The sequence below is a fragment of the Rhinoderma darwinii genome, chromosome 12, assembly GCF_050947455.1.
Source record: "Rhinoderma darwinii isolate aRhiDar2 chromosome 12, aRhiDar2.hap1, whole genome shotgun sequence".
Classification (NCBI taxonomy): Eukaryota; Metazoa; Chordata; class Amphibia; order Anura; family Rhinodermatidae; genus Rhinoderma; species Rhinoderma darwinii.
The window spans coordinates 14,360,361-14,382,837 of NC_134698.1; positions in this window are offsets into that span (position 1 = coordinate 14,360,361).

Here is a 22,477-nt window from a genome sequence, read left to right on the forward strand (position 1 = left end):
TCACAGTAAAGAATCCCCATCTGTAACGGTGGTAAAAACCTTTTTTCCTCTAGACGTAGAGGATGCCCCCTTGTCCTTGTTACAGGCCTAGGTGTAAAAAAGATCATTAGAAAGATCTCTGAACTGTCCAATTATATATTTGTACATTTGTACATTGTAATTGAATATCCACAAGTTTGATAACCTTTCTTAGTACTGCAATCCGCCCATTCCCTTAATTACCTTGGTCGCCCTTCTTTGCACCCGATCTAGTTTAGCCATGTCCTTCTTATACACAAGTGTTCAACATTGTGCACAATATTCTGTGTGGTCTGACTAGTGATTTGTATAGAGGCAAAACTATGTTCTTGTCATGAGCATCAATGCCTTTTTTTGATGCATCCCATGATTTTGTTTGCCTTGGCAGCAGCTGCCTGGCACTGGTTGCTAAAGGTAAAAGTACTGTCCACCAATATCCCCAAATCTTTTTCAATAGCAGTTGGGTAACCATTTAATGCAAAATTCAAAAAAATGTGTTCCCTCAGCCCATGTGCATAACCTTGCATTTATCCACATTAAACTTATTTTGCCATTTCTCTCCCCAAACCTCCAGCTTACCCAAATCCCTCTGTAGTATCACATTATCCTCCTGTAAGTTGATTACATTACAGAGCTTAGTATCATCTGAAAATACTGAAATTATACTCTGTAAACCCTCTACAAGGTCATTAATAAACATATTAAAAAGAAGAGGGTCCAATACTGACCCCTGTGGAACCGCACTGGTAACTGTGGCCCACTCTGAGTATGTCCCATTAATAACCATCCTCTGTTTTCTATCACTGAGCCAGTTATAAACCCAATTACACATATCCCCCCCCCCCCCAGTCCCGGTATTTTCATTCTATATACCAACCTTTTATGCGGCACAGTATCCAACGCCTTTGAAAAGTCTAGATACATCACATCCACAGCCTTACCCAGGTCCAGACTAGAACTTACCCCCTCATAGAAGCTGATCAGATTGGTTTGACAGGACCGATCCCTCATAAACCCATGCCGATGCTGCGTTAAAAGTTTATTTGCATTGAGATACTCGAGAATATCATCACTTAGAAAACCCTCAAATATTTTACCAACAATGGAGGTTAAACTTACAGGTCTTACTTCCGGACTCACTTTTTGGCCCCATTTTTTAATATTGGCACCACATTTGATATGCGCCAGTCCTGTGGAACAGACCCAGTCATGATAGAACCCTTAAATATCAGAAATAAGGGTCTGTTTAGCCCGATACTTAATTCCTGCAGAACACAGATCCAGACCCAGATTTGGAGAACCTTGATATGTGTTTATTGTCCTTTAGTCCGCACAACCAATATATTCCAAAGCCATAGAAGCCCCCGAGGGCATATACTATTTCAGTAAATAAAGTTGATTAAATTATGTTTAATACCTTTATTAAACCATCTAGTTTACATTTCAATCCAGATACATTAGCACGATATAATTACTCTAATATTACATTACACTGTATTTTGTTTAATCTTGTCCCAAAGAGAGAAATTAAGTCATTTGCAATGCTATTATTTTATTGGGCATGTTCAATCCATGCCACTGACCATAGTGTTATCGCTACTCAAGCAGTTTAATTCAATAAGCAGTGTAATATTATATTACACATGGATACAGGCTTGTCCATTGGGGAGTACTTATTTTTATCGAATTACTAGCTGTCTTTTTGGTCTTTTTATTTCGCCTGGACTAAACCTCCGCAGAGGCTCAATTAAACCATCAAGAAAAATGAGTTCAGTGTAAAGGACATCACTTAATAAAGATGCATGAGACTATTTAAAGGGCAATATATTTTATGTGTCTATGCGGCCTTTGTGTAGTGTTTTTCATTTTAGAATTCAATTTGCAGAGTTTATGGGACTTTTTTCGAAGTTGATCTACACCTCTTTGTAAACCTGAATGAACTATTAATTAGGTTTGATTTAATTTATTAGTATTATTTTTTTATTATTATAATAATTTCTATTTTTATTAACATAATATATTTATATTTTTATTTGTTTATATATATATAAAAATATATTTATTATATTTACTTGTAATTTAATTTTTTATTATATTTACATATACAGTACATATATACCCATTTTATATATTATTTTTTTTCTGTCACTCTAATCTTTTATTTAATACATTCAAAGTTGTTGTTTTTTTATAAAATAGTAAAATATACACTATATATAAAAATATGTTGCGTTAACCAAGTCTTATGCCTAATCCTATATTTGGTAAAATAATAATTTATGTAAATATATATATAAAATACATAGTACATTGTTTTATAAATATATATATACACATATATATATATATATATATATATATATATATATATATATATATAAAACAATAAAATGCATAATAAATATATATTGTTTATATACTATTTATACGTTTGAAATCCGGATTACTCCAGTTACGGTAATTATTTTAAAATAGCATAAATATAATAAAGTTACTTACTATATTTTAGTTCTCGGTAGTTTTTGATTTGGACCTTACGTTTAGTTTGGTCATTTGGAGGTAAAGTGTAAACATAGAGTGGGTATTCTTTCTTCTTGCTTCCAGCTGCGAGTTATATGATGTTCATAGTAGTAAGGATATAACATCCTTATATAAGACCCCAGAAATTTAGATCTATATCCACAGAGCCTCTCATTGCATTAGAAACGCCATAAAAATCCCTTGAGCATAATTAGTTCTTCGAAAACAAAACAATAGCATCCTTTTCTAATTAACATCACATTGCTTTTACATATTGCTGTATCTGTGGGACTTCGTGTCGAAAATTATGTCAACTTGGGACAGTGAACAGTGTCTATCTATTGTGTCAACAATCTAAATTGGGGCAAATAATTATATTTTACAAAAAAAAATACTTAATCGTCTTTGGTGACTTATAAGTACAGATTTAAACAAACTAAGTGTTTGGGCGTCCACTTGGCAGATGAAGTTTAATGTAGATAAATGTAAAGTTATGCATCTGGGTACCAACAACCTGCATGCATCATATGTCCTAGGGGGAGCTACACTGGGGGAGTCACTTGTTGAGAAGGATCTGGGTGTACTTGTAAATCATAAACTCAATAACAGCATGCAGTGTCAATCAGCTGCTTCAAAGGCCAGCAGGATATTGTCGTGTATTAAAAGAGGCATGGACTCGCGGGACAGGGATGTAATATTACCACTTTACAAAGCATTAGTGAGGCCTCATCTAGAATATGCAGTTCAGTTCTGGGCTCCAGTTCATAGAAAGGATGCCCTGGAGTTGGAAAAAATCCAAAGAAGGGCAACGAAGCTAATTAGGGGCATGGAGGATCTAAGTTATGAGGAAAGATTGAAAGAATTAAACCTATTTAGCCTTGAAAAGAGACGACTAAGGGGGGACATGATTAACTTATATAAATATATTAATGGCACATACAAAAAATATGGTGAAATCCTGTTCCTTGTAAAACCCCCTCAAAAAACAAGGGGGCACTCCCTCCGTCTGGAGAAAAAAAGGTTCAAGCTGCAGAGGCGACAAGGCTTCTTTACCGTGAGAACTGTGAATCTATGGAATAGCCTACCGCAGGAGCCGGTCACAGCAGGGACAGTAGATGGCTTTAAAAAAGGGTTAGATAATTTCCTAGAACAAAAAAATATTAACTCCTATGTGTAGAAATTTTTCCTTCCCTTTTCCCGTCCCTTGGATGAACTTGATGGACATGTGTCTTTTTTCAGCCGTACTAACTATGTAACTATGTAACTATGTAATATACACACTACATGGCCAAAAGTACGTGAAACCCCGTTCTTATCATTTGTTTTGGCCATAAGACCACAGATGAGCTCATAAAATAAACCATGCAATCCCAATAAACTAATGTTAGCACTAAGGCTTCATTTAAATCAGCGTTGGGACTCCGTTCATGGGTCCCGTCAGTGCTTTCTGTCATGGGAACGGAACCCTGACTGAAACAAACGGAAACCGTAGGTTTGCATCACCATTGATTTCAATGGTGACGGATCCGGTGCAAATGGTTTCCATTTGTCACCATTGTTTAAGGGTTCTGTCATTTTGATGGAATCAATACCGTAGTCGTCTGCGCTATTCAATCCGCCAAAACGACGGAACCCTTAAACAACGGTGACAAACGGAAACCATTTGCATTGGATGCGTCACCAGTGAAACCAATGGTGATGCAAACGGAAACCTATGGTTTACGTTTGTTTCAGTCAGGGTTACGTACATGGGTTCCCGTGACGGAAAGCTCAGACGGAACCCATGAACGAGTCCCGACACAGATGTGAACGAAGCCTAAGAGTCATACGGTATACCTTAATGATTCTCAAATTGGCACCGTCCGACTACATGTCCAAAAATATGTGAACACCCTTTTTCATTAATGGACTTGGTAATTATGCCATACGTAGGTTAATAAAATTAACCATGCAAGAAAATTATTTCTCTTTCTCTAATGCTACCTATGGGTGAACTACCCAGTTATGTCTGTACAGAGTTGTAGTGGTGTAGAGAGCACCACTACTGGACTCGAAAAGGACACCTAGTTTGATGAATCACGCTTAATCGATATCTGGATGAATCCAGACTTGGCAGATGGCAATGGAACAATTTCTACCTGAATGTGTAATGCCATCTGTAAAATATGTAGCAGCCTGGACGTGTCTTTATGGTTAGGGCACTGGGCAATCCTTTTTTCGAGGAAAATTGTAAGGCTGGATTCACACGAGCATGTTCGGTCCGTAAAGGACGGAACGTATTTCGACCGCAAGTCCCGGACCGAACACACTGCAGGGAGCCGGGCTCTTAGCATCATAGTTATGTACGACGCTAGGAATCCCTGCCTCGCTGCGGGACAACTGTCCCATACTGTAATCATGTTTTCAGTACGTCATACAATAGTACTGAATTGTGCCTCCAACTTTGTGTCAAGCTTCTTTCATTTTCTGCAAAACAATCCTCCCATGCACAAAGCAAAATCCATCAAAAATAATTTGGCCTGTTCAGAACCCCGACCTCAACCCCATTGATTACTTTTGTCAGATGTCTCATAGTGTCATGTAAGCACGAAGAAGACATATGTCCATCCAGTTCAGCCCTTTATTTAGCAATATTGATCCAGAGGAAGGCAAAACCCCCATGAAGCAAATGGCAATTTTCCTAATCTCAGGGAAAAATTTCTTCTCGACTTCAATATGGCAATCAGTATAGATCTCAGGATCAACAAGCCATCTACAGTAATCTAGTGCAGAACTTGTAATATTATGACATCTTTCTTAAGAAAGGCATCTAGGCCTCTTTTGAACTCTTTCACTGAATTCACCATAACAAGTTCCTCTGGCAGAGAGTTTCATAGTCTCACTGCTCTTACAGTGAAGAATCCTCCTCAATGTGTAGAAACCTTCTTTCCTCTAGACACGTAGGGCATGCCCCCTTGTTATCGTTACAGTCATAGGTATAAATAGATCATGAGAGAGGTCTCTGTATTGATCTTTGATTTATTTATATATTTTTTCTAAAACTGAATAACCCCAATTTTGATAGGCTTTCTGAGTACTGTAGTGCAGCCATTCCATTTATTACTTTAGTTGCCTGCCTTTGTACCCTCTTAAGCTCTACAATGTCTTTCTTCTGCACTGGTGGCCAAAACTGTATACAATATTCCATGTGGAGTCTTACTAGAGATTTATAAAGTGGTAGAACTATGTTCTCATCATGAGTATCTATGCCCTTTTTGATGCACCCCATGATCTTATTTGCCTTGGCAGCAGCTGCCTGACACTGGTTGCTACAGCTAAATTTACTGTCAACTAAAATTCCTAAGTCCTTTTCCATGTCCGTTTTACCCAGTTTTTTTTCCCATTATTATGTGATGGTGACATGTATTTTCCCTTCCCAAGTGCATAACCTTACATTTATCAGTGTTTAACCTCAATTGCCATTTCTCTACACAAGCCTCCAACTTCTCCAGATCCATTTGTAATAGACTACTCTCCTCATTTGTGTGACTTAATTTACACAATTTAGTATCATCTGCAAAAATGTTAATTTTACTGTGCATAGGGTCATTAATAAATATATTAAACAGCGTAGGGCTCAATAATGACCCTTGTGATACCCGACTGTTAGACCAATCTGAGTATGTACCGTTAATAGCCACCCTCCGTTTTCTATCACTGAGCCAGTTACTCACTCACATACATTTTGCCACCGTCCCAGCAATTAAATTTTATGTTCCGACCTTTTATGCGGCTCAGTATTAAATGGTTTGAAAAAATCGAAATATATGACATCCAATGACTGACTGATTAGATTAGTTTGCCAGGACCGATCCCTGATAAACCTATGCTGATATGGAGTTATAGCTTTATTCTCATTGAGACATATTTAACCCCTTGCCGACATTTCACGTATGGTTATGTCATAGCTGGGTAGGCGAAGTATGGAACGGGCTCACGGAGTGAACCCGCTCCATACGATGCGGGTGTCGGCTGTATGTTACAGCCGACAGTTCACAGTAACGCGTGGGATTGTGCTCGAGTGCGATCCCGCTCCTTTAACCCGTTAAATGCCGCGGTCAATAGCGACCGCAGCATTTAAATCGTTAGAAAGTGGGGGCAACCCCCTCTAGCAGCTCATCGTGCCCCCCCCCCCCGCAACGCAATCACGGGGTGGCGATGGTTGCTAAGGCAGCCTGGGGGCCTAATGAAGGCCCCCAGGTCCGCCATCTTTGTGCTCCTACTAAGCGCTTCCACTGTAGTATATCGTGCAAGCAATCCAACGATCGCTGGTTGAAGTCCCCTAGGGGGACTAATAAAAAAAAAAGTAAAAATTAGTAAAAATAAAGTCGTTTTTTTTATGTTAAAAAAAATTCAAAATTAGAAATTCCAAAAACCCCTATTTTCCCCCTAGAGCATAGTAAAAAAAAATAAAAAAATAAACATAATTGGTATCGCCGCGTCCATAAAAGTCTGAACTATTACAATATATCCTTATTTAACCCACACAATGTGCGCCGTAAAATAAAAATTGTGAATGCCAGAATCGCTATTTTTTGGTCACCTCATCTCCCACAAAAAAATTATCAAAGCGTCGCATGTACCCCAAAATGGTATCATTAAAAACTACAGCTTATCCCGCAAAAAATAAGCCCTCATATCACTTAATAGACGGAAAAATAAAAAAGTTATGGCTCTCCGAATTTGGCAACACAAAATAAATTACATTTGTTACACTTTTTTTTCTTGTAAAAGTAGTAAAATATAGAAAAAACTATATATATTTGGTATCGCCGTAATCGTATTGACCCGCAGAATAAAGTTAACATGTTGTTTTAATTGCACAGTGAATTCCGTAAAAACGAAGCGCAAAAAACAACAGAGGAATCGCTGTTTTTTTTCATTTTCTACCCCACATATAATTTTTTCCCCATTTCCTAGTACATTATATGGCACAATAAATGGCGCTACCAAAAACTACAACTCGTCCCGCAAAAATCAAGCCACATGGGACCTTATAGACTGAAAAATATAAAAGTTATGGCTTTTGGAAGGTGGGGAGGGAAAAAACAAAAATTAAAATCTGAAAGCTGTTTACGACGCGAAGGGGTTAAATGTGTATATATACATGTAGTATATATATATATATATATATATATATATATATACATACCTAGCAATCCATTTCTGGACTCATCACTTAAGCCATTGAAAACCATTGTAAAGGTCAAGTTAAAATTTCTAGCCGCTGTGTATTTAATGCATTAGAAGTCAAGTAAAAAATTGCTATATCTGTGTATATGTGTGTGTATGTATATATATATATATATATATATATATATATATATATATAATATACCGATCAGCCATAACATTAAAACTACCTGCCTAATACTGTACAGCAGGTCCTCCTGTAACTTGCAAAGTGGGACCTCCATGGATTGGACTTGCTTTTCTGGCACATCCCAAAGATGCTTGATCAGATTGAGATCTTGGGAATTTGGAGGCCAAGTCAACACCTTGAAGTCTTGGCCCAGAGCCAAGGTGGCTTAGACTGGCAGTATGGGTGCTGTTAGTCTCCTGGTTGCTCCCTCTGCAGGTCCTGTATTGCAGCGGCACTGGTTGCCATGCGATACTGCACATAATAGACTAGGGACCCACTTAAAAGAGGTCGTCGTGAAGTGGCATGTTGGCTTATACAATTTAATTAAAATGTTTACTAAGAACCTCATGTTCGTACTTTTTTTTAATTTTGCTGATCCGCAATAGATTTAGTATAGGAAGTGGATGTGCGGTCCAGGTTTTCTTCTCTCCCTTGTGGAACTTCACCGCTGTAAACACTTTTGCTGTTTAGAGGAGCTATAAAACTGACCTTCCTTTGAGCTAGTTGAGAATCTGGAGGATTACATTTGTGGGTTCGATTAAACTCTCAAAATGGCTAGAAAAATAGAGCTTTCATGTGAAACTTGACAGTCTATTCTTGTTCTTAGAAATTAAGGCTATTGCATGCGAGAAATTGCCAAGAAACTGAAGATTTCCTACAACGGTGTGTACTACTCCCTTCAGAGGACAGCACAAACAGGCTCTAACCAGAGTTGAAAGAGAAGTGGGAGGCCCCGCTGCACAACTGAACAACAAGACAAGTACATTAGAGTCTCTAGTTTGAGAAATAGACGCCTCACAGGTCCTCAACTGGCAGCTTCATTAAATACTACCCGCAAAACGCCAGTGTCAACATCTACAGTGAAGAGGCGACTCCGGGATGCTGGCCTTCAGGGCAGAGTGGCAAAGAAAAAGCCATATCTGAGACTGGCTAATAAAAGGAAAAGATTAATATGGGCAAAAGCACACAGACATTGGACAGAAGAAGAGATGGAAAAAAGTGTTATGGACAGACGAATCGAAGTTTGAGGTGTTTGGATCACACAGAAGAACATTTGTGAGACGCAGAACAACTGAAAAGATGCTGGAAGAGTGCCTGACGCCATCTGTCAAGCATGGTGGAGGTAATGTGTGTATATATATACACTACCTTTCAAAAGTTTGGGGTCACGCCATTACAGATAGAATACCAGCTGCCGGCTTCTTCCCTAAATAGTTCTTGCATAATTTGGAGCTATGCTTTGGGTCATTGTCCTGTTGTAGGATGAAATTGGCTCCAATGAAGCGCTGTCCACAGGGTATGGCATGGCGTTGCAAAATGGAGTGATAGCCTTCCTTGTTCAAAATCCCTTTTACCTTGTACAAATCTCCCACTTTACCAGCACCAAAGCAACCCCAGACCATCACATTACCTCCACCATGCTTGACAGATGGCGTCAGGCACTCTTCCAGCATCTTTTCAGTTGTTCTGCGTCTCACAAATGTTCTTCTGTGTGATCCAAACACCTCAAACTTTGATTCGTCTGTCCATAACACTTTTTTCTAATCTTCCTCTGTCCAATGTCTGTGTGCTTTTGCCCATATTAATCTTTTCCTTTTATTAGCCAGTCTCAGATATGGCTTTTTCTTTGCCACTCTGCCCTGAAGGCCAGCATCCCAGAGTCGCCTCTTCACTGTAGACGTTGACACTGGCGTTTTGCGGGTACTATTTAATGAAGCTGCCAGTTGAGGACCTGTGAGGCGTCTATTTCTCAAACTAGAGACTCTAATGTACTTGTCTTCTTGCTCAGTTGTGCAGCGGGCCTCCTACTTCTCTTTCTACTCTGGTTAGAGCCTGTTTGTGCTGTCCTCTGAAGGGAGTAGTACACACCGTTGTAGGAAATCTTCAGTTTCTTGGCAATTTCTCGCATGGAATAGCCTTCATTTCTAAGAACAAGAATAGACTGTCGAGTTTCACATGAAAGTTCTCTTTTTCTAGCCATTTTGAGAGTTTAATCGAACCCACAAATGTAATGCTCCAGATTCTCAACTAGCTCAAAGGAAGGTCAGTTCTATAGCTCCTCAAAACAGCAAAACTGTTTATAGCGGTGCTAACATAATTGCACAAGGGTTTCCAAGCGTTTTCTAATAATCCATTAGCCTTCTAACACAGTTAGCAAACACAATGTACCATTAGAACACTGGAGTGATGGTTGCTGGAAATGGGCCTCTATACACCTATGTAGATATTGCATTAAAAACCAGACGTTTGCAGCTAGAATAGTCATTTAGCACATTAACAATGTATAGAGTGTATTTCTTATTAATTTAATGTTATCTTCATTGAAAAAAACGGTGCTTTTCTTTCAAAAATAAGGAAATTTCTAAGTGACCCTAAACTTTTGAACGGTAGTGTGTGTATATATATATATATATATATATATATATATATATATATATATATATGTATATATACTCTGTATATATATGCTCTGGACTTGATATAACACAGTGGACCAACACCAGCAGATAACATGGCCCCCAAACCATCACTGACTGTGGAAACTTCACACTGGACCGCAAGACACTTGGATTGACGCCTCTCCACTCTTCCTCCAGACTCTGGGACCGAGATTTCCAAATGAAATGTAAAATTTACTTTCATCTGAAAACAAGAATTTGGACCAATGAGCAACAGACCAACAGACCAGTCCTTTTTCTCAGTGCTTGCGGTCCAGTGTGAAGTCCCCACAGTCAGTGATGGTTTGGGGGCCATATCATCTGCTGGTGTTGATCCACTGTGTTATATCAAGTCCAGAGTCAGCGCATCGTCTAGCAGGACATTTTCGAGCACTTCATGCTTCCCTCTGCTGACAAGCTTTATGGAGATGCGGATTTCATTTTCCAGCAGGACTTGGCACCTGCCCACACTGCCAAAAGTACCAATACCTGGTGTAATAACCACAGTATCACTGTGCTTGATTGGCCAGCAAACTCGCCTGACCTAAACCCCATAGAGAATCTATGGGGTATTGTCAAGAGGAAGATGAGAGACCAGACCCAACAATGCAGACGAGCTGAAGGCCGCTATCAAAGCAACCTGGGCATCCATAACACCTCAGCACTGCCACAGGCTGATCGCCTCCATGCCACGCCGCATTGATGCAGTAATTCATGCAGAGTCGGAGCCCTGACCAAGTATTGAGGGCAGATACTGCACATACTTTTCAGTAGGACAACATTTCGGTATTAAAAATCATTTTTGAAAATGGGCTTCTATAATATTCTAATTTTCTGAGACACTAAATTTGGGGTTTTCATTAACTGTTACCATAATCATCAACATTAAAAGATGCTGGAAATAGATCACTCTGTGTGTAATGAATCTATAGAATATAGGAGTTTCACTTTTTGAATTGAATTACTGAAATAAATTAACTTTTTGATGATATTTAAATTAATTGAGGACTAGTATATAGATGCATAAATAGCTGGTTAATCTTGTTGTTGGTGCAGCGGGACCCATCTCCTCCCTCCATAGGTCCCTCTTCCTTGGAAAATCCAGAAAATTTTCCAAAGATTTAAAAAAATTTGACCACCTTTTTTAAATAGCCGTCAATGTTGGATACAGAAATTAAAAGATCGTCATGGTCCTGATATTCCTTATAGTAAAAACAGATTATATAATTTATAACCCGCCCCACCATGACAGAAAATAGAAGAGGCAACATGGAACCTCCCTGTCTTATCCCCTATTCTAAATAAATGAGGAAGGCACTTCACTGTTGACATAGAATACACCAATATTTTTATATATTATTTTCAACAATTTATTTAATTAGAGTCAATAAATAAAATTTTGCCAAAATTTTTATGTCTGTGTTAAGCAAGGAAATTTACACAGTTATGGATCTTTTTCCGCTTTACACATTACATTTTTGAATTCTTCATACTGTACATGCTAGGTAGCAGATATCCAACCCTATGGGCACACTCATACACTTTTAATTATACCCCAAAAGAATATCTGCTTTTTTTTTTATATAATTCAAAAGTGGATCCGTGAGGAATTTTTTCAACTGGGCAAAGAAAACAACTTCATTAATATCTTCAATAGTGATTCTAACTAAAATATATTTTATTCAAGAAATCTTGCATTTCTGAAGGACTATATATTTATTCGGATGCATTTTTATTTTAAAAGAATAACTTAAATTGCTGTACAATAACCTCCGCTTTAGAGATACTTTTACCATCCTCCAATTTGAGAGAAACAATATAGGAAATAATTACTTGGACTTTCTTCTTCCATAAACCAAAGACAGATGAGAAGAGCTCTTTGAGTCAGATGTTCATTTAACTTTTCCTGTACTAGCTCTCATTTTCTCTTTATATTTAATACACACCACCTCCTTACCCTTATCTATTAACTGGCTGACCAAAAAGATCAGATAGATGGTTTTTGTTTTTTGTGTGTGCCATTATTCAAAGAACCGTAAGTCCTGTACTGTACATGATGCGTCATCTGTTTTAGAATTTTCCCTTGTTTTGTGTCAACTTGGACCTAATGAAAAGGCAGAACCTGAAACAAGTAGTTTATGTAAACTAATGATGTAGCCAACTTTATCTTGACTCTGATAACTTGCTACTGCGTGATATCACTAAACAAAAGCCATTGAAAAGTCATTGAAAAAGTCAAGATAAAGGATCTTGCCACTGTGTAAAGTGCGTTAAAAGTCAAGATAAAGATGGCTACATCTGTAGAGCAGATCTGCAAATAAGAGTGGACTAACATTCTTCAACAGCAAGATGACACTAAACGCCGTGTCAAGCATGGTGCCTGTGAGGTTGCTGGGCGCATCGCGGCGTGATCGCTCCGGTGGCCTTATCTTAAGACTAGTATCACATGTAGTTTTTATATCCGTTTTATATGTAGGTTTTATATCCGTTTTATATGTAGTTTTTTTTGTGCTCAAATGAGGAGTGGATCTGAAAAGAAGGAAAAATATAAAGAAAAGACAGATATATTTCATCTGTTTTGGATCCACTCTTGTGTTTGACTAAAAAAAACTGCATGCAAGATATCAGCCCAAACCCAATAAAAAGATGTAATATTTTAACAATCACTGGCGTTTTTTATGATAAAAATATATGTGAAGGAGGCCTAAAGGCTCGTTCCAGATCAATGCCGTGTGCAAACGCTCGTTCATCGACTGATTGTATCGTTTATGCAACAGAAAATATTAGCGTCGGCCGCAGCACATCTCTTTGTGTAAACAGAGAGATGTGCTGCCGACATGATGAAAATGCATAGGGACGAGCGATAGTAGTAATAATCTTTCTGCCCCATACATTACCGATCATAGCTCGCTAAAGGAGCAAACGAGCGCAGATCAACGAGCTGCCCCGTTGATCAGCGCTCGTTTTCACGACCCATATCAGGCCGTGTAATAGGACCTTTAAAGAGGCTCTGTCACCAGATTATAAGTGCCCTATCTCCTATATTATCTGATCGGCACTGTAATGTAGATAACAACAGTGATTTTTATTTTGAAAAACGATCATTTTTGAGCAAGTTATGAAGAATTTTAGATTTATGCTAATTAGTTTCTTAATAGACAACTGGGCGTGTTTTAACTTTTTACCAACTGGGCGTTGTACAGAGGATTGTATGACGCTGACCAATCAGTGACCAATCAGCGTCATACAATTCTCACTGTTTCAGCCCAGCTTCTTTCACTGCACAGTCACACTGTAACAATGGGCTGGAACAATGAGAAGTGTATGACGCTGATTGGTCACTGATTGGTCACTGATTGGTCAGCGTCATACACTTCTCTTTACAACGCCCAGTTGGTAAAAAGTAAAAACATGCCTAGTTGTCTATTAAGAAACTAATTAGCATAAATCTAAAATTGCTCATCATTTGCTCAAAAATGATCGTTTTTCTAAATAAAAAACGCTGCTGTGATCTACATTACAGCACTGATCAGATTATGTAGGAGATAGGGCACTTATAATGTGGTGACAAAGCCTCTTTAAAGACTATAGAAACCTTTGAACTTCTTTTAATTTTTTTTCCCTAAGTAAAACAATGTATTACAGTGTATAGTGCAACTTTGTTATTGGTTTTTATTAAAATCTTTTTTACATTTTGAGATACAGCTTCTATGTATCCTGGATACATAGAAGCTGTATCTTGCGCCCAAACCTGAATGCCACACACATTCCCCCTTGTAGATAGTGCCACACAGCCCCCCTTGAAGATAGTGCCACACAGCCCCCCTTGTAGATAGTGCCACACAGCCCCACAAATAAAAAAAAAATGTTGCTCACCTAGCTCCGTTCCCGTGATGGACGGAGCTGCTCCACAGCCTCGAGACGGGACCCTTGCATAGGCAGGCGTGATCTAGTGACGTCATCACGCCGTTCTGCGCAGGGATTCTGTCATAGACCTAACATGGACTATAGCCCCTCCTGAGGACGCAGACACAATTCAATGTGGCAGTCGCTAGCACCGTAGCCCCCCCCCCCCCCAGTGCTAGCAACGACATCGGCCATGAGGGAGCCTTAAATGTTATGGGCCCATTTATGCCACGGCCCGGCAGTTAGTGGCCGCGGCCCTAAACTTCTACTGGAAGACCGGCCCGGGGCGCACATGTCCCCTGGCCCAGCCTGCTAGCAGGAAAGATCACATCTCTGTATAGATATTAATGGGTGTACACCTGGGAATCCCATAGAATCTGCTTCCTGGATTAGCCCCAAGCCAAATCCATTGGCGACACATAGGATTCACACCATTCTCTCCTGGCTCCTTGACAGAATTTGACTTCAATTATTGCAAGGAGGTCATTGTTAATGACTAGGCAAGAAGAAAGTAACGAGTGGTGTAACCATTAACTATATATTATGGCGGAAGTTACAATAAATTTGGTAATAATTCAAAAATTATGTTATGTGATTATCCAGGTTCCTATTCATTAACATTACATTTTGTTAAAGATTAAAAAATTGTCCAGTCAAATAATAAGAGACATATTTTTCACAACACTATAGTTTGATTTGCTTTAAATTAAAAGAAACAAAAAAATATATAAAACAAATACATTTTACATATAATTGTACTATATAATTTTATGTTTTTTTTAATATTTGCAGATTATGGTTTGTGCTAATAACATCCCTTTGTACTGTATATACTATATGAAAAGTCACATATTCTGATAAAATGGTATTTCTACTATTTTCTGTTACATAATAATTGCTTAAATGCTTTTCGTAATTCTCGATTTCTCAAACTGTATATAATTGGGTTAATAAATGGGGTGAGAACAACGTATAAAAGAGATTTCAGTTTATTTTCATTAAGTGCGCTCTCCTCCGCTGGAAATATGTAGATTGTAATAATAGTACCATAATAGGTGCACAGTGTGACCAGGTGGGAACTACAGGTGGAGAAGGCTTTCTGCCGGCCAGTTACTGTAGAGATCTTAAGAATGGATAGAAAAATGCAAGTGTAGGATGCAATGACAAATAAAAATGGAAGAACAATGAGGAGTAACGTGAGGATAAAGTCTTCCCAAGTGACTAAAGAAGTATCTGAAGATGCGTTTTTTAGGATGGGTGAAAAGTCACAGAAAAAATGGTCAATGACGTTAGAACTGCAGAACCTCAGTTGAGACAAGGAAACAATTTCACTTGGCATTAGAAGGATTCCCGTGGCCCAAGACCAAAAAATAAGACGTTGACAAAGTTTATGGTTCATAACAGCAGAATAGTGTAACGGGTGGCAAACGGCTATATAACGGTCAAAAGACATGACAGTGAGCACTAAAGATTGAGTTAACAGTGAGATACAGTGAAAATAGTATTGGGTGAAGCAACCCTTGGTAGATATCTTAGCACCTTCCATCATGATGACATACAACATATTAGGTATAATATTTGTGGTGAACAATACATCAGCCAAGGCCAAATGCTTCAGGAAAATAAACATAGGAATATCGAGATATTGAACAAGTGAAACAGAAATTATAATCATGGCATTTCCAGCTAATATAACAATGTATATGACAAGGAACAAAGAAAAAAGTACAAGCTTAAGGTTCCGATGAGTCTTGAAGCCAAGAAGTAAGAAATTCGAGTCTGTGGTTTCATTGTCACTGCACATGATTGGAGAGAATCTGTAATAATTATATAAATGATAAAATTCAGACACCTCTGTAAAGACTAAATTCACAGAATTAATTGAAGATTTTGAGGAAAACTCAAAAACTGAGGTTTCTTGCAATTTTTTTTCTGTCGTTTGAAAAAAACTTCTGACATATCATAGTGATCAGTGAGGATCTGGGTCCTGAGAACTCGACTGATTGCTGATCTGAGGGAGCAGTGATCGGTTGTGCTCAGATCTCCTCAGATGTGCAAGTAGAGCGTCGTATGGACTCATATACAGTTGCAAGTAAAAGTAAGTGAAACCTTTGGAATTAGCTGAATTTTCTGGATCTCTGTATTTATTACTAATTTAATAGGGTCTGTTTGTTATCTAAGTCACAATTATGGATGAACACACAAGCTAACTAAACTAGTAACACGCAAACAGTTGTACTGTTCTTAAAATTAGCACATTAAGTAAACACCCACAGTGCTGGGAGAAAAAGTAAGTGAACCTTTGTGTTAATTTCTTCTTCAAAAGCTAATTGGCAAAAGGTGTTTCAATTAAGAAGAAATTAAAAGTGCGGGGTTCACAGGTGCTTTTCCTATTAAATAGAGGCATACAAAGCCTAGTTACTGACAAATCTGTTCTTCTCCAAATAGATTGTTTAGAGTAAACCATGTCTTGAGGAAAATAACTTTCAGAAAAGCTCATAAGATGTATTATAGAGATGAAGGAAGCTGGAAAAGGCTGCAAAAACATTTCTAATCGTGGATTGATGTACAACCAGGTCTGTAGCATTGTTTACAAATGGAGAATTCAGGACTGTTGCTACTCAATCTAGGAGTATGTGTCTTGTTAAGTTCACTAGAAGAACACAATAGGCAATCCTAAAAGAGGGGAGAAAGAACCCAAGGGTAACAGCAAAAGACCCACTGAAGAGTCATAAACTGTAAAAACCTCTGTTCATGTATTCACTACTAGAAAAAACACTAAAAAGGAATGCAGGAGCCCTTCTGCTCCACGGGAGGTTTCTGTCCTCCCTAAGCTCGTCTTAGGACACCTGCGTTCATGGAAAGACACCACAAAGGAAACTGCTGCTGTCGACAAAAAAAAATGTTGCCGCTGGTCTCACGTTTCCCTGATACCTTAATATTCTACAATGGACAGATGAGACAAAATTTAGCACAAATGCACAACGCTATGTTTGGAGAAAAATAAACACTGCACACCAACAATAAATCCTCATCCCAACTGTGAAGCATGGTAGAGGGAGCATCATGGTTTGGTGCTGCTTTGCTGCCTTAGGGACTGGGGATCTTGCGATCCTTGAAAGAACAATTCAAAGGTGCATTAAAACATTTCACAGATTTCACAGGAGAATGTAAGGGCAGTAATCCATGACCTCAAGCTAAAGAGAAGTTGGGTGATGCAACAAGACGATGACCCAAAGCACGCAAGTAAATCAACCAGAAAATGGTTGAAAAAGAAAATTTGTGTCTTGGAATGGCCAAGTCCGAGTCTTGACCTCAACCCTATCGAGATGCGGTAACATGACCTGAAGACGGCCGAGCATGAAAGACATCCCAGAAGTATTGATGAACTGAAACACATTTGCAGGGAGGAATGGTCCAAAATTTCTCCTCAACGTTGTGTAAATCTTATTTGCGCTACAGAAACTGCTTGGTAAAGGCGATCGCTGCTAAAGGAGGATCTGCAGGTAATTAAAATCAAGAGTTCACTTACTTGCTCCTCTTGCACTGTGGACGTTTACTCAATGTGCTCAATAAAAGACATGGACAGTACAACAATTTGTGTGTTATTAGTTTAGTTTAGATTGTGTTTGTCTATAATTATGACTTAGATAACAATCAAACCAAATTTTAAGAGTAATCAATGCAGAAATCCAGGTAATTCTAAGGGGCTCACTTACTTTTTCTTGCAACTGTAATTTATGAGTCCCAACACCATTCTGCTGCAAAGCCGATCACATCCAAAAGGGCACAGTGATCAACTGAGCCCTTCTGCCCCTTTGTTAGCGATTGAAGAGTTTCTCTGGACCTGGACCCCACCGATCAGCACAATAGTTACCCTTTATATATAAGTAAGTTACATCCACTTTCTTACTCAAATCCTGTAAACACACATGTAGTATATTTTTCCACAAAATTACCTTCTCTTTTGAGGTACTTGTCTTCCCAAAAAAATCATCTTCTTGGACTTACCACAGGAGGAACGTGTGCAAAGTCCGCATACAGTTTTTCTTGTATGCATCTTACCTGGCATCAACCAGTATCATCCGATTACTACATTCACAGATCCATGTCCGCACGTTTCAATGCCAACAACATCTGGACTAAGCAATAAGATTCTCTTGGTTCTAGAACCAAAATATCAAACTAAACCGGTACATCGAACTACCAGAAACACATCCACAGGAATAAACCTGGAAACTATTTTTTATGAGTTCCCTTTTATATGACATCTTACACTTATGTAACTGTTAAGATTGAAAACTAAGCTGTACTTTTTACAAAGTCAACGCTAAGGAAAAAGAGAGAAACACGTGGATAGAATTCATGCAAAAAATTGCAAGAAACATGTTCACTTGAATTAGTTGTTCAATGTAGACCAAGCACTAATATAAGCATTTACCTCCTACTCATTGTGGATGTAATAGGGAGGGTAAATTAAAAAGATCAAATCAGTATAAAGAAGCAAAGAGCGAGACTAGAGCGTGTCTGCATCCTTCTCTCTGTAGTATTAAACAACCTGGCTATTCCATCCTGAGGGATTCCACAAAAAATGTATAACGCACAGCATACATTTTTTAACATGGGAGCCTATGTGTGACAGGGGCCATAAGGTATACATTAAACGTATACCTCGGGGAGCTCCCAAAATCACTGTCCATATATGGACAATGATTTCAGGGGCTCCTTAAGAGCTGGAATCACTGGCCAGAGCATAGCTGATGCTCTGGCCGGGAACTCCAGCTTTGTAAATCTACTGATGTCACTGTCCCTATATAGACAGTCATGTCAAGGGATTCTCCAGGGCCGGAATAGCCGGCCAGAGCGCTGCCGACGATATATGACCAGTGACGTCAGGAGCTGTGACGGAGTCCTTGGGTTAAGTGCTGGCTATGCTCTGCCCAGGGACTCCGTTGCTATGGGAGCTCCTGAAGTCTCTGTCCATATATGGACAGTGACATCAGGAGCAGTGCCAGAGTCCCCAGGCTGAGCGCTAGATAATGCTCTGCCCACGGACTCCGGCCTTGAGAAAGTTCCTGACATCACCGTCCATATATGGACAGTGACTTCGGGAGTTTTCCCAGGGCCAGTCCCCGGGTGACTTAGCCCACCAGATGCCATACACTAGTATAAGTTTTGGCCTTTCGAGTTATACGTCGGTAATCTTATACCTCCGACGGAAGGCCAAAACGTGGTGTGAATGGGGTCTAACTGGGATTAATGATGAGCAAGTGATGAACAACTGCTTGTTAAAATGAGTGTAAACAATAAAATAAACATTCAGGGATTAGAAAGAATTTACGTCTTGCCCAAGATTATTTACTAACACTTGTGTTCATATAACATAAATGCCCATTTACAATGGAACATGCAGTTTAAAACCTCTATCTTAGTTGATGATCTACATGCAATGTGGCAATTATGTCAATGAAAAAAGAATTGTATAACGCAGGCTATCTTCTGTTTGTTGGTAATTGGTGAATGACACGATACCTAGTGTATCTGAAAATGTGAAATTCTAAAACAAATTTTCAGTACATATTTGTATATTTTGCTTTACTGTTTAGTGGCTGAGAATAGAGTAAATCGTGGGAATGAGGTTGTCAGAAATCAGTCCATTCTAGGAGTAAAACGTAACAGGCTCTAGAAGAGTCCTCCAAACACTTCTGTCTTTTTTTTATAAACAACAAAAAGGGTCAGGCTTGACAAATACAAGCAAGCAATGCTTGTAGGCAAGAAAGATTTTTCGCAAAATATTGGGGGAGATTTACTAACACTGTCGTAAATTCAGACAGCTTAGAATTAGATTAGATGCGCCAAATTTATCACAGTGGGTCATGCTACATGATAAATTTGGTACCACTTTAGACGCCGTCTAACTTTATGCCATCACTTGGTTGGCTTTTTTAGTTCAATTTTATAGCGCGCAAATTTGAGCGCTATTTTGTGCATATTAAGCCACATCCTTTCCCTGCTAAGCCTGCACCCTTGTCAGACGAGTCGCAAACATCTGTTCTTTTTGGTGCATTTCAATGATAAATTTGTCTAAAATAATCTGCACCAAAAAGAAGGTACATCTTAGAATGCTGGCGCAAAACCAATAATAATTCTGTCCCATTGATTTTTCCTTTATAGTCCACAAAAGGATGCGGATTCAACATAATGTGGTTCCATATGGGAAAATCCTGAAGGAAAACAATCTGCAGCCTACAAGAGAACTGCAATTTGGTTTTGTTTCCATCAAGAAAGTCTGGAAACTACTGGACATAAATAACATGCCACCTAAGAGGGGTCTGGGGTCTTTAAAGGGAATGTGTTGCCAGCAAAACATGTTTGTTTTTTTTTTAGTTAAACAATTAGTGTGTAGGTGATTAAACATTGTTCTAATTTTTTTATTTTTTTTCACGAGTCAGAAAATATTATAAATTGGATTCAATTGGATTCTAATTTATAATATTTTCCATTGCTGGTCACTAGATGGAGCCATTCCCAAAATTGCAGCATTGCATGTGGTAAAGCAACCACATTGCTTTATGCTGCAAAATTGGGTAAAAATCCCTCGCTCTAGTGAGCTCTCAGAATCCCCCCCCTCCTTTATCCTGGCTAGTGCCGGGAGAAACGAGGGGTTTGAATGGTCTAACCTCCTACACTGTGTGTCGCCATTTTTTGAGCTAACACACAGTGTAGTAGGTTTACATACAGTAGTAAACACACACTGAAACACAAACATACATAGAAATCCCTTACCTGCTCCAGTCGCTGCCGCTCCCTCCGGTCCATCCATGTGCACAAGTCCGGAAGCCGCGACCGGAAGTAGTAATCTTACTGTCCGGCCGCGACTTCCGGTCCACAGGAAAATGGCGCCGGACGGCGCACATTTCAAATTGAACTGTGTGGGAGCGGCGCATGCGCCGTTCCCACACAGCAGCGTACATGATAGTGGATGGAACGGGCCCCGTTCGCAGTCCCTATGGGACTGGAGCTGCCGTATTCCATGTCTGTATGTGTCGTTAATCGACACATACAGAAATGGAAAAAAAAATAGCAGCCCCCATAGGGAAGAAAAAGTGTAAAAATAAAAAAAAGTAACACACAAACACACAAATTAATACAAACGTTTTTAATAAAGCACTAACATCTTTAACATATTTAAAAAAAATTGTGGTGACACTGTTCCTTTAACATTGATGGTCCATCCTTAGGATAAGTCTTTAATGTTTAATCGGTGGGGGACCGACCCCCGGAGGGTGTGTCTGTGTAAACAATGAAGGGAACACGGCACTCACAATAGTGTTGCGGCCTCTTCATTGTGCTAATCAGCGGAGGTCTCATCAATGTTAATGTCCAAGAGAATCCCTTTAATATCAATCTATAGCTTTCCTCTTATGGAAAGAGATTTTAGGATAAATATTTAATTCTAAGAAACACTGAATTATTTTATTAAAGGAATATTTGAACAATATTTTTCCCCGTAATTATATTTTATATTTTACCACCGGATGTAATATGTAAATAGGTGAATGCCACAAATAAACTTAAAGGAACAGTTATATATTTCCTAACCAAATAGATTTTTATTATTAGAATAATTATTATTTTTATTATTTTGGTTACAATTATATCATTTTACTTACTTTTTTTATGCAATTTATAACTCAATGATATAGTCTCTTTCCAGTTCCAGTATCAAAGGATCATTGAAAAAATACAGATCAGTTTCTCTAGCCTTTTATATTCAAGTCATGGCTTTGCAAGTCTCAAATAAAGTGGAGATTTTCACGTTTTTATACCTCCTCTGCCTCACTTAAGTAAATTCATCTTGTAATAAATAGTACCCTGGAGTATAATTAGGAAAAAATAGAAAACATAACAACCTATTCAATTAATTATTTTGACCTTTAACAAATTTTTTCCCATTTAGGGTCATTTACTTCAGTTTCCCAAACCCAGGGTTAGAAATAGTTGGACCCATGACAGCCGTTTTACGAATGGCACAAACAGATAAAAGTAAAAATACATGACATTTATATTTTATTAAAATCTAGATGTATGTTAAGTAAAATTGAATTTCTCTGGAATCTAATGATTCGGACATCATACTAACCCAGCGTGTGACAAGTAGAGAATCGAGCCAGATTAGCAGAAATTTAGGCAG